The following is a 13,571-nucleotide window of genomic DNA, read 5'->3' as shown; positions in this document are numbered from 1 at the left end:
TCTCCTCTGTCTCCACTGCTAGGGCAAAGGCCAATGACCACTGTCACCCTCAGCATGGGAGGCTCATGCCATGCTTCCCACATGCTGCTTGGGAGTGTCAATGCCTGCCTAACCCATTGCATGCAGGGGGCACCTTCACCCATCACCCACCCCCCTCGGGTGCCTGGCATCTCAAGACATCCCCATAGGTATGTGACCATCACACCAAAACTGTCACCAATCTCTATGAGTGTCACATTACCTGTGTCACCCCCATCCCCATGCTTGACTGTCCCCTTGTGGGTGTCAGAATGTGCCAGAGGCAACCAGCATGTGTCACCTCATGCCCAGTGTTTTCACCACACCTCCATCTCCACCCCAGGGCAGGGCCCCTGACTGCTGTCAACCTCAGCATGGGAGGGTCTCCCTGCACTTATAACACACAGTCCAGGAGTGTCACAGCATGCCTGAACCGTCATACGTGTGGGTCACATTGCAAGGTCCCCCCCACCCTGTGTACCTGACAACACTAAGTGTCCCAATAGGCATGTGACCATTACCCCACAGCAGTCACCAACCTTGCATGAGCATCATGTCCCCTGTGTCAACCTCCCCCACACTTGACTGGCCCCTTACAGGTGTCAGGATGTGCCAGAGGCATCCCATGCATGTTGCCTTGCACCCAAGGTGGTCACTTCACCTCCATCTCCACCTGTGTGACAGGGTCCCCTGTCCACTCTCACCCTCAGTGCTGGTGGTTTTCCCTGCACTTACCACACATAGTCCAGTAGTGTCATAGCATGCTTGCTGCATCACACACAGGGGTCACATCACCCCCATCACCCACCCCCAATGTGCCTCTCACCTCACAGTGTCCCCATAGGCATGTGACTGTCACCCTACAGTGGTCACCAACATCGTATGAGCTTCACATCTCCTGTTTCACACCCCCACACACTTGACTGTCCCTCATGGGTGTCAGAACATGTCAGGGGCACCCTGAACATGTCGCCTCCTGCCTGGGGTCACCACCTCACCTCTGTCTCCACCCCTGTGACAGGGCCCCCTGACTGCTGTCACCCTTCAGCATGGAAGGGTCACCCTGCACTTGCCAAACACAGGAATGTCAAAGCATGACTGCCCCATCACAAGTGGGGTTCACATCACACCTGTCATCCCCCACATGTCTGGCACCTCACAGGGTCCCCATAGGCATGTGGCTGTCATCCCATAGTGGTCACCAACCTCATATGAGTGTCACACCAACTGTGTCACCCACCCCACCACACCCAACATCACAGTTGACTGTCCCCTCATAGGTGTCAGGATGCTCCAGGGGAACCCAGCACATGTTGCCTAACACCCGAGGTGGTCACTTTGCTTCCATCTCTACTCCTGTGGCAGATCCCCCTGCCTGCTGTTGCCCTCAGTATGGGAGGGTCGCCCTGTGCTTGCCAAAGGTAGTCTGGGAGTGTCACAGCATGCCTGCCCCCATCACATGCAGGCTCCAAGTCGCACCCATCATCACTCCTGAGTGCCTGGCACCTCACAGGTTCCACATAGATATGTGACCATCATCCCACAGTGGTCACCAACATCGTATGAGCATCATGTCACCTCTATCAAAACACCCCATGCTTAACAGTCTACTTGCACATGTCAGGACGTGCCAAGGGCACCCTGCACATACTGCCTCACACCTGGGGTGGTTACCTCACCTCCAACTCCACCTCTGTGGCAGGGCCCTCTGACCAATGTCACCCTCAGTGTCAGAGGGTCACCCCATGCTTACCATATGCCATCCAAGAGTGTCACAGCATGCCTGCCTCATCACACACAGGGTTCACATCACATCCACCACCCCCTGGTATCTGGCAGCTCACAGGGTACCCATAAGCATTTGACAGTCACCCCACAGCAGGTACCAATATCATATGAGTGTCACATCACCTGTGTTACAGCAACCCATGCTTAACTGTCCCCCCACAGTTATCAAGATGTGCCAGGGTCACCCTGTGCTTGTCACCTCATGCCCAGGGTTGTCACCTCACTTTCGTCTCCACCCTTGTGGTCTTGTCCCCTGACCACTTGCACACTCAGTGTAGGAGGGTCACCCCATGTTTGTAACATGCAGTCCAGGAGTGTCACAGCATGACTGACCCATATCACACAGGGGTCACATTGCACATGTCACCACCCACTGTATATGTGGCACCTCACAAGGTCTGCATAGGCATGTGATCATCACCACACAGTGGTCACCAAACTCATATGAGTGTCACATCAACTTTGTCACACCCTCCAAAGCTTGACTGTCCCCTCGTGGGTGTATGACACACTAGGGGCATCCCATGTGTGTCACCTTGAGCCCAGGGTGGTCACCACACCTCTGTCTTCACTGCTGTGGCAGAGTCCTCTGACCAATGTCACCTTCAGCATTGGAGTGTCAGCCTGTGCTTGCACAACCAGTCCAGGAGTGTCACAGCATGCCTGCCTCATCTCACGTGGGGATCACACACCCATCACCCCCTGTGCAGGACTGGCACATCACAGGGTACCCATAAACATGTGACCATCACCCCACAGTGGTAACCAACCTTGTATGAGTATCATGACCCCTATGTCTCCCCCACACTTGACTGTCCACTCATTGGTGTCATGACTGGCCAGGGGCACACTGTGCATGTTGCCTTATGCCAGGAGTGCTCACCTCACCTCCCTCTCCACCCATGAGACAGCACTCCCTGACTACTGTCACCCTCAGTGTGGGAGGGTCACCCTGTGCTTTCCACATGCAGTCTGGGAGTGTCACAGCATGCCTGTCACGTTGCACACAGGGATCCTTTTGCACCCATAACAACCCACGTGCCTGGCACCTCACATTCTTCCCATTGGCAGGTGACTGTCAGCACACATCAGCCAATAACTGTGTATAAGCATCTCCTCCTGAAAGTTCTGCAGCAGATTCCATGAAATCATGGTGCATGTAAGGCTAAAAGGGAGAGTGCCATTTGTAGCAAATGGGTACCCTGTTTTGCACTACTTTCTGATGGGGAATAGTGTGTGCAGAATGTCTCTCCTGTGTGTGAAAAGTCTCTACCTAGTGCCAGAGGCCCAGGAAATCACCTTTGTATGCAATGTGATGCTATAGGAAGGCCTGCCTTCCTTGGAGAGCTAAACTTTCCCAACTGTCAACTGCCTCAGAAACATAATTCTATGGATTCTATGACTAAGAGGTTTCTCGGCCAAAATGAGGAACATGGATGTGTTCTGAAAAAACCATCTGCTTAGCATTCAAACTTGAAAGTTCTACCAGCAATGTCTCTGCCTCATATAGAACCTTGAATGTGCTTTCAGCCAGAACTAAACTAACAGGTCTTCCCAGACCACTGCAAAGCCCTGGCACGTCCCAGTGTCACCTAAGCTCACCCAGAGCCTTCTCTCGCTTAGGCCATACACAACATGCAGATCATCTATGGAAAAAAGTTAATTATAGAAGGTACCAGTGTCTTGTATGTGTGTCTCTTTCACTGCTTGGAAGCTGAGTTACACAGACTGTGAGTCAATGTTCACATTGGCACTTGATGACAAAACAGTCATTACCCCATTTTCAAGCTAGAATCAAGCTGCACCTTAGCTGCATGCAAATCCCATGCTGCTTGACCTTTCTTCACTGCTGGCAAGCCACTTTGTGGAGAGGTCAGTCTATTTCAAGCAAACAAGGCGCTTGCTATTCCTTGCTAGAAACTCATCCTAAAACAGGCTTGATCTAGGGGACACAGGAAACCTGACCACTAGCCTCCAAGGAAGCTGCAGATTTTCCATCCAGAAAGGCCTACAGCACTTTCCATGAGCCCTTCATCAATGTACTGCTTTCATGCTAAAAAGCCTTGGAGGATGTAATGGACACTTGGGTCTGCACCATTTTCCATCAGAGATCACTGTGTGTTGAAAGTCCTTTCTGCAGCTTCAGAGAACCCTCTCACCAACAGGCAAATGGACTGACTTTGCTTGCAGAGTGAAGGCCTAGGCAGAACTCTCTAGCCTGTATAGCCAGAGTACCTCCTGCTTTGAAAGTTCCTCAGGAACTCAGTTCTAGTGAGACTTACCCTTACGTGCTTGTCAGCTGGTAGAGGGCACCAGAGCTACATGGAAAAACTCTGTGCTTTTCCTTCCCCTATGGATCTCCTACCTGACCTCTCTCTACCTCAAACAAAAACTCGAAGTTGCACCCAACCTGATGAAATAGGGCAGCTATTCCCTGAACACTGCTAGACCATGGCAAGTCCCAGGGTCACCTAGGTCTACTAAGGCTTTCTCTTGCTTAGGCCATATATGACGTTCAGACCCCCTAGGGAGCAAAATTCACTCATGGAAGGGCCCAGTGTGTGTCATGTGTGTCTTTTCATGGCTTGGAAAATACAGATACAAAGGCTGGGTGTCCATTTTGAAATTGGTACCTGATAGGAAAAGCAGTCATAACCTGTTTGGGAGGCAGGAGATTTGTGGCCTCCAATCTACATGGAAATCACCCTTACTGCTCATCTTACCTTCTCTGCTGCCAAGCATCTCTTAGAACCTAAGAGTCTCATCAAAAGAAGCAGGGTGCTCACCAATCTTTAAAGGACCTCATTCCACAACATTGTTGAAGTTGAAGGTGTATGAAATGACACAGAGCTTCCAGTGGAGCTGCCGTCTCTCCATCCAGAAAGACCTGCAGCAGACTCTGTGAAATCATGGCGCATGTAGAGTTTAAATGAGAGAGTGCCATTGGTGTCAAATGGGTGCTCGGTTTTGCACCACTTTCCATAGAGGAACAGTGTGTGCAGAAAGCCACTTCTCTGTTCAGAAAGTCTCTCACTTTTTCCAGGGATCCAGAGAATCCCCTTTGTATGCAAAACAATGTTATATGCAGGACTCCCTTCCTTGGAGAGCTAAACTTCCCCAACTGTCAACCTGCCACAGAAACATAATTCTAGGGAGACCATGAGTGAGAGATGGCACAGCCCAGTGTGTAATGTGGATGTGCTCTCAAAGAACACTGTTCTTAACATTCAGCCTGGGAAGTCCTACCTGAAGTCTCTCTGCCTCAAGTAGAACCTTGAATGTACTTTCACCCAGAACTACACTAACTGGACCTCCCTGACCATTGTGAGGCCCTGTGAAGTCCCATTGTGACCTAAGTTTACCTAGGGCCTTCTGCCACTTCAGCCATACACAGCATGCAGACTGTCTAAGGAGCAAAGTTCATTATAAATGTCCCAGTGTGTGCATGTGTGTCTCTTTTTCTACTCAGAATCTTCAGGTACATAGGCTTTGAATCAACCTTCACAATCAATCCTGATGACAAAAAAGTCATTACCCCACTTTCAAACAGGATTCAGGTGGCCTCTTAGCTGCATGCCATACACCCTTGCTGCTTGAGCTTTCTTCATGGCTGGCAAGCCTCTTTATGGAAATGTCATTCTATTGCAAGCAAATACAGTGCTTTCTATCCCTTGCTAGAAGCTCACCCTACAGCATTGTTGATCTACAGGACACAGGAAACCTATAATCAATGGCCTCCAAGTAAGCTGCAGCTTTTCAATCCAAAAGGCCTGCAGCACTTTCCATGAACGCTTGGTCCATGTGCTGCTCTCATGCTAAAAATCCTTGGAGGATGTAATGGATGCTCAGGTCTGCACTGTTTTCCGTCAGAGACCACTGTTTGCTAAAATGCTCCCCTGAGGCTTCAGAGCACCATTCCAGCTACAGGCACTTGGGATCAGCTTTGTTGCCAGAGGGGAAGCCTAGGCAGGATTCTCTCACTTGTTTAGCTAGAGTTCCACCTGCATTGAAACTTCCTAAGGAACACAGCTCTAGTGAAGCTTATCATTCCATGTTTGTCAGGTGACAGAGGGAGCCTGAGATACATGGAAAAAAACTCTGTGGTATGCCTTCCACTATATATTTCCTACCTGACCTCTCTCTACCTCAAGCAGAAACTCGAAATTGCATCCTGCCTGAAGAAATAGATCAGCTATTCCATAAGCACTGCTAAACCATGGGAAGTCACAGGGTTCCCCAGGCCTATGAGAGCCTTCTCTTGCTTAATTCATATATGGCATTCAGCCCCTCTGCAGAACAAAATGCACCCATGGAAAGACCCAGTACATGGCATGTGTGTTTCTTCATGGCTTGGAAACTCCAGATACAGAAGCTAGGTGTCCAGTTTGAAATTGAAACCTGATGGAAAAAGCAGTCATTATGTGTTTGGGAAGCAGGAGAGTTGTGGCCTCCAATATACATGCAAATCACCCATACTGCCCATTTCATCATCTCTGCTGCCAAGCATCTCTGAGAACATGAGAGTCTCATCAAAAGAAGCTAGGTGCTTGTCATTGTTTGCAAGGACCTGCTCCCACAGCTTTCTTGAACTCAAATCTTAAAGAAACTTGACCAATAGCAGCCAGATGAGCTGCAGAGTCTCCATCTAGAAAGACCTGCAGCAGATTGTATGAAAGCATGGTGCTTGTAGGGCTTCAATGGTAGAATGCCATTCATAGAAAATGGGTACTTGCTTTCACACCACTTTCCATGGAGGAACACTCTGTGTGGAAAGTCTCTCCTGTGTGTGGAAAGTCCCTCCATTGTGCCCAAGGGGCATGGAATCACCTTTGTATGCATGGTGATGTTAAAGGCAGGCCTGCCATGGCACAGAGCTACAATTCCCAAACTTTCAAAGTGCCTCAGGAACACCATTCTAGGGAGTCTCTTACTGCCAGGGTGGATGGCCCAAGTGAGGAAGGTGGAGCTGCACTGAGAAAAACACTATGCTTAGCATTCCCCCTGGGAAGTTTTCTTCACATCTCTCTGCCTCAGGCAAAAACTTGAATGTGCCTGCAGCCTAAATTAAATGGACAGGATTTCCCGGACCACTGCTAGTCCCAGGAAAGTCCCAGTGTCATTTAGGCCTCTCTAGGGCCTGCTCTGCTTAGGCCATACACAGCACTGAGACACTCTATGGATATGGATCAAAGTTCATTAGAGAAAGTCCCTGTGTGTGGCATGTGTGTCTCTTTCACTGCTCAGAAGCTGCAGGTACAGAAGCTGTATGTCCATATTCACATTGGGGCCTGATGGCAAAACAGTGATGACCCCATTTTCAAGTGAGATTCATTTGGCCTCTGATCTGCCTGCCAAACACACTTGCTGCTTTACTTTTCTTCACTGCTGGTAAGCCCCTTTGGGGAAAGGTAAGTCTATGCCAAGGAAATAAGGTGCTTGCCATCCCTTGCTAGTAGGTCATCCTACAACAGTGTTGATCTAGAGGAGACATGAAACTTGACCACTGGCCTCTGAGGAAGCTGCAACTTTTCCATTCAGAAAGGCCTTCAGCAATTTCCCTGAAACCTTTGTCCATGTAATGCTTTCACGCTCAAAAGACTTGCAGGAAGAAATGGATGCTCGGTCCCTCACTATTTTCCATGGGAGAACACTATGTGTGGAAAGTATTTCCTTCAGCTTCAGAGCACCTCCAATCCACAGGCACTTTAAATTAACTTTGTTACCAGAGTGAAGGCCTAAGCAGTACTTTCTAGCTTGCTAGCTTGTATAACCAGAGTTCCCCCTGCTTTGAAAGTTCCTTGGGAAGGCAGTTTTAGCCAGGCTTCTTTATGCCTGTTAGCCCAGGTGAGAGACACATAGCTACATGGAAACCACTCTATGCTTTGCCCTCCCTGTGGACCTCCTTCCTGAAATCACTCTACCTCAAGCAGAAATTCAAATTAGTATCCAGCCTGAAGTAAAAGGACAACTTTTCCATGAGCACTGCAAGACCATGGCAAGTTCCAGGGTCACCTAGGCCTACAAGGGCCTTCTCTCACTTAGGTCATACATGGCATTAACACACTCTAGGGAGTAAAATTCATTCATGGAAGGGCCCAGTGTGTGGCATATGTGTATTTTCACAGCTCAGAAGCTGCAGAAACAGAGGTAGGGTGTCCACTTTGAAATTGGGCCCTGATGGGAGAAGAAGTCATTTCCTCATTGGGAAGCTAGAGAGCTGTGGCCCCCAAGCAGCAAGGAGATCACATTTACTAATTATCTTCTCTCCAATGCTAGCAAGCATCTCTGGCATCATGTGCATCTACTCAAAATAAACAGGGTGCTTGCCCTTCTTGGCTAGGATGGCATCCCATAACACTCTTTAATTTGAGGTGAAAGAAAAATGACTGATAGTCTCTAGGTGAGCTGCAGCTCCTGCATCCAGAAAGGCATGCAGCCCAAAATGCCCCTTGTGGCTCCCTATGCAGAGAGATTGCAGGCTGAGAAGGTATAACACAGTTAGGGACCTTGGGAAGCCTAGAGGATCCTGGTACTCGCAAAGGCCTATCAGTGATGAGGGAAAGTGTGTTGTGTTCTGCAACTGGGTGATCAAATTAAGCATCTCTTAGAGGTAGGGAGCCCTGTCTTAGGAGTTCCCGGGCTGATGGCTCAGAAGAGTCCTTACCCTAAGCTCCTCAGGTGTTCTCAGAGTATGATGCCTCACTGAAATAGAAAGAAGATCCTAGGTAAGTGTTCCTGTGTCTGTTGGATACCCAGAGACATCAACCTCTCTAACAAGGAGACCAGGACGGAACCCTTCCCTCAGCACAGAAACAAGGTGATCAAGAGGCCCCCATGGCTGAAGCCTTGTTGCTCAGAAACCCCAGATGAAGCTTTTGGCAGGCAGCTGTCCTCTGTAAAGAAAGGTGTAGACAGGAGCTCCCATAGCCTCCTGAAGGCACAGAAGTGAGAAAGTCCTCCTTTGAGTCAATTATCAGGTAAATGCTGCCTCTCTTGCTGGAGGGCAAAATGACACCTTACCTGGAGGCTAGGGGTCAGGTTTCATGTCCCTTTCCAAAGAAAGAGGCTTGAGGAATGAGCACCTTGCAAGGAATTGCAAGCCCCAGTTTCATTTGTGAAAACTCTCTTCTCCTCCCAGGGGCTTTCCAGCTGGGAAGAGATGGCAGGGAGCAAAGGGGTTTTGTGGGCACCTTTGAGTCTGGAAGACTTGTTCTCTGCAAAAGGGAATTTAATGCCTTCAATTGCAGGCACCAATGTCCAGGTTAACCCACAGCATCTCTCCCTGCAGTTTCTGAGCTGTGCAAACACACCCAGGCCCCAGCCACAGTTTGTGCACAGACACTTTCCTCAGCAGAGAGACTGCAGGCTGAGAGGTCATAAAAAAGTTAAGGCTATTGGCAATCCTAAGGGATTCTGGGGATTGCCAAGGCCTAGCAGTGCAAAGGGAACATCTCTTTTGGTTCTCCAGGTAGGTGATCAAATGCAACCTCTGTTAGAGTTAAAGAGACCTCATGTAAGACTTCCCAGGCTGAGGACTCGTTACAGTGCTTACCCTGAGCTGCTCAGGTTTTCTCACTTAGAGCAGGACACCTGACTGAAATGGAAAGATGGGCCTAGGTCTGTGTTCCTGATGCTGTTGTAAAACCAGAGATATCAACCTCTCTAAAGAGAAGACCATGGCAGAACCCTTCCCTCAGCACAGAAACAAGCTCATCTAGAGGCCCCCGTGGCTGAAGACCTGTTGCTCAGACACCCCAGAAGAAGCATTTGGCACACAGTGGTCCTGCATGGAAAATGATACACACAGGAGCTTTTACAACCTCTGAGAAGGCACAGAATCATGAAAGCATTCCATGCAGAAAAATGACCAGGCAACTGAGGCATGCCTTGCTGGAGGGAGAAAAGTCACCTTACCTGGAGGTGGTCAGGTTTCATTTCCCCTTTAGGGAAAGGGGCTTGAGGGATGAGTTCCTACCAAGAATTGCAAGCCCCATGTTTCTTTTGGGAAAAAAAACTCTTTTCCTCCCACAAGCTTATCAGCAGTGAAGAGGAGGCTGGGAACAATGGTGTCTGGAGGGCGTCTTTGAGGTGGCAAGCATTGTGCTTTCCAAAGGGGAAATAGTCTTTCATTTCTGACACCAAATTCCAAGTAAACCCACAGCACCTGTCCCTGCAGTCTCTGAATTGTGACAAGATATCCAGTCCCCAAACTCAGCCTTGAAACCAAGAAATTATCCTTGGCAGAGAGACTGCAGGCCATGCAGGGCATAACTGAGTTAAGGCCCTAGGTAGGCCTAGCTTACCTTGGGGCTTGCCAAGGCCAGCTGTACAGAGGGAAAACCTGTCCTGCCTTTGCAGGCAGTTTCGAAAATACAGCTTCTGCTGGAGGTAGAGTGGCAACTGGGAGAAGCACTCAGGTTGAATGTGGATCACAATGCTTTGTCCATACAGCTCAGTTCTGACACATGGCAGGCCTGAAGGTTGCAGAAAGAAGGGTCTAGAACTGTGTTGCCGAGCCTGTTTGTAAGGTGGGCAATTCATCACTATAACTGGGAAAGCAGAGCAGAGCCCTGCACTCTGCAAACAAACAAGCTTTTGCCAAAGGACACTGTGGCTGAAAGTTGCTAAGAAACCCCAGAAGATGTTTTTGTCACACAGTGGTCCTCCATGGATCACTAATTGATAGAAGCAGAGTGCTTGCCATTCCTTGATAGGACCTCACCCCACAACATTCTTGAACTCGAGGGTGAATGGATATTGACCCATAGTCTCCAGATGAGCTGCAGACACTCCATCTAATAAGGCCCACAGCAGGTTCCATGAAACCTTGGTCCAAGTAGTGCTTCAATGGGAGAGTGCCATCCATAGCAAATGGGCACTTGGTTTTGCTCCACTTTCCATGGGGGAGCACTATGGGCAGAAATTCTCCCCTGTGTGCAGAAACTCTCTGTAGTGCCTGGGGCCCACGGAATCACCTTTGTATGCAAATCGATTTTAAAGGCAGGCCTCCCATGCTTGCAGAGCTAGAATTCCCAACTTTGAAACTGCCTCAGGTACACAGTTCTAGGGATTCCCCTACTGCCAGGCTGGATGGCCCGAATGAGGAACGTGGAGCTGCACTGAGAAAAACAGAGTGCTGAGCATTCCCTGTGGGAAGCCCTTCCTAACATCCCTCTTTCTCAAGCAGAATTTTGAATTTGACTCCAACCCAAAGTTACAGACACTTTTTCTCTGAGCACTGCTAGGCCCTGGCAAGTCCCACTGTCACGTGGGCTTACTTAGGGCCTGCACCCATTCAGACCCTCATGGAACAATGTTCATTGTGGAAAGTCCCACTCTGTGGCATGATATTCTCCTTCACTGCTCAGAAGCTTCATATACAGAGGCTGTGTGTCAAAGTTCATATTGGGGCCTAATGGGAAAACAATCATTATCCCATTATCAAGAGGGATTCACGCAGCCCATGAGCTTCATCCCAAATACACTTGCTGCTTGACTTTTATTTACTGCTGGCAGGAATCTTTGTGGAAAGGTGAGTCTATTCCAAGGAAGCAGGGTGCTGGCTATCCCTAGCTTGGAGCTCATCCCACAACACACTTCATCTAGACAACACATGAAACTTGGCCCATAGCCACCAAATAAGCTGCAGGTTTCCATCCAGAAAGGCCTGCATCACTCTCCATGAATCCTTTGTCATTGTACTGCTTTCATGTGAAAAAGCCTTGGAGGATGCAATGGATGCTAGGGTCTGCACCGTTTTCCATTGGAGAACACTGTGTGCCAGAAGGTTCTCCTGTGGCTTCAGAGCACCCTCCAACCCACAGGCACTTGGGATCAACTTTGTTGCCAGAGTGAAGGCCTAAGCAGGACTCTCTAGTTTGTATACCCAGAGTTCTTCCTGCTTTGAAACTTCCTCAAGATCCCAGTTTGAGAGAGGCTTATCCTTCCATGCTTGTCAGCCAGCAGAGGGAGAAGGATCTACATCAAAAAAATGTGTGTTTTGCCTTTCCCCATAGATCTCCTACATGACCCCTCTCTATCTCAAGCAGAAACTCGAAATTGCACCTAGCCTAAAGAAATAGGACAGCTATTCCCTGAGCATGGCTAGGCCATGGCAAGTAATGGGGTCACCTAGACTTACTAGGGCCTTCTCTTGACCCATTGGGGAGCAAAATTCACCCATGGAAAGGCCCAGTGTGTGGCATGTGTGTCTTTTCATTGCTCAGAAACTGCAGATACAGAGGCTGGGTGTCCACTTTGAGATTGGGGCCTGATGGGAAAATCAGTCATTACCCAATTGGTAAGCAGGAGGGTTGTGGCCTCCGATCTGCATGCAAATCATCCTTGCTACCAGTCTTATATTCTCTGCTGCTGAGCATCTCTGAGAACATGGAAGTTTAATCAAAAGATCCAGGGTGCTCACCAGTTTTTGCACAGATCTCATCCCACAACACTTTTGAAGTCAAAGGTGAATGAAACTTGACCTACAGCTTCCAGTTGAGCTGCAGTCGCTCACATGGGTCATGTCACACCCATCACCACCCATGTACATGGCACCTCTCCTTATCACCATAGACATGTGGGCATCACCACACATCAGCCCACTACTGCATATGAGGATCACGTCATGTGTGTCCCCCCCAACGCTTGACTGTCTGCTTGTATGTGTCAGGGTGCACAATTGGCACCCTGCATATGGTGCCTCGCATACGTGATGGACACCTCACATCTGTTTCCACCCATGTGGCAGGGCCCCCTGACTGCTGTCCCCCTCAGTATGGGATGGTCACCCTGCACTTGCCACACAGTGTATGGAAGTGTCACAGCATGCCTGCCTCAATGCATGTGGGTGTCACATAGCCCCTATCACCCCCATGTGCCTGGCACCTCCCATGGTCTCTGTAGGCATGTGACCATCCCCCCACATCAGTCACCAACCTCATGAGTGTCACATTACCTGTGTCACCCACCATCACACAGGTGTCAGGATATACATGGGGCACACAACATGTGTCTCCTTGCACCCATGGTGTTCACCTCACCTCTGTCTCCATGCATGTGGCAGGGCCCTCTGACCAATGTCACCCTCAGCATAAGGAGGGTTGCCTTGCATTTGCCACACACAGTCCAGGAATGTCAGAGCATGCCTGCTCCTTTGCACACTGGAGTCATGATGCACCCATCAGCCCCTGTGTAACTGGTACTTCCCATGATTCCAATAGGCATGTGACCATTACCCCACATTGGTCACAAACCTCTTATGAGCATCACATCACCTGTGTCTGGCCCTCACTTGGGTATCAGGATGCACAAGGGGCACCCCATGCATGTCACCTTGCACCCAGTTTGGTCACTTCACCTCCATCTCCACCCATGTGGCAGGGCCTCCTGACCACTCTCACTTCAACGTGGGAGAGTTGTGCTGCACCTTCTCCTCACATTTTGGGATTGTCACAGCATGCCTGTCACATCACATATGGGTGTCATGTCACACCCATCAACACCCATGTGCCTGGCACCTCATACTGTCATCATAGGCATGTGACCATCACCACACATCAGTTCCAAACCATGTATGAGCATCAAGTCACCTGCCTCACTCCTAACATTTGACTGTCCCCTTGCATGTGTCAGGATGTGCAAAGGGCACACCATGTGTGGCACCTTGTGCCCTAGATAGTCACCTCACCTAAGTCTCCACACCTGTGGCAAAGCCCTTTGGCCACTGACAACCTCAGTGTGGGAGGGTCTCCCTGCACTTTCCC

The sequence above is a fragment of the Hippopotamus amphibius genome, chromosome 11, assembly GCF_030028045.1.
Source record: "Hippopotamus amphibius kiboko isolate mHipAmp2 chromosome 11, mHipAmp2.hap2, whole genome shotgun sequence".
Taxonomy (NCBI): Eukaryota; Metazoa; Chordata; class Mammalia; order Artiodactyla; family Hippopotamidae; genus Hippopotamus; species Hippopotamus amphibius.
This window is presented reverse-complemented; position numbering follows the sequence as displayed.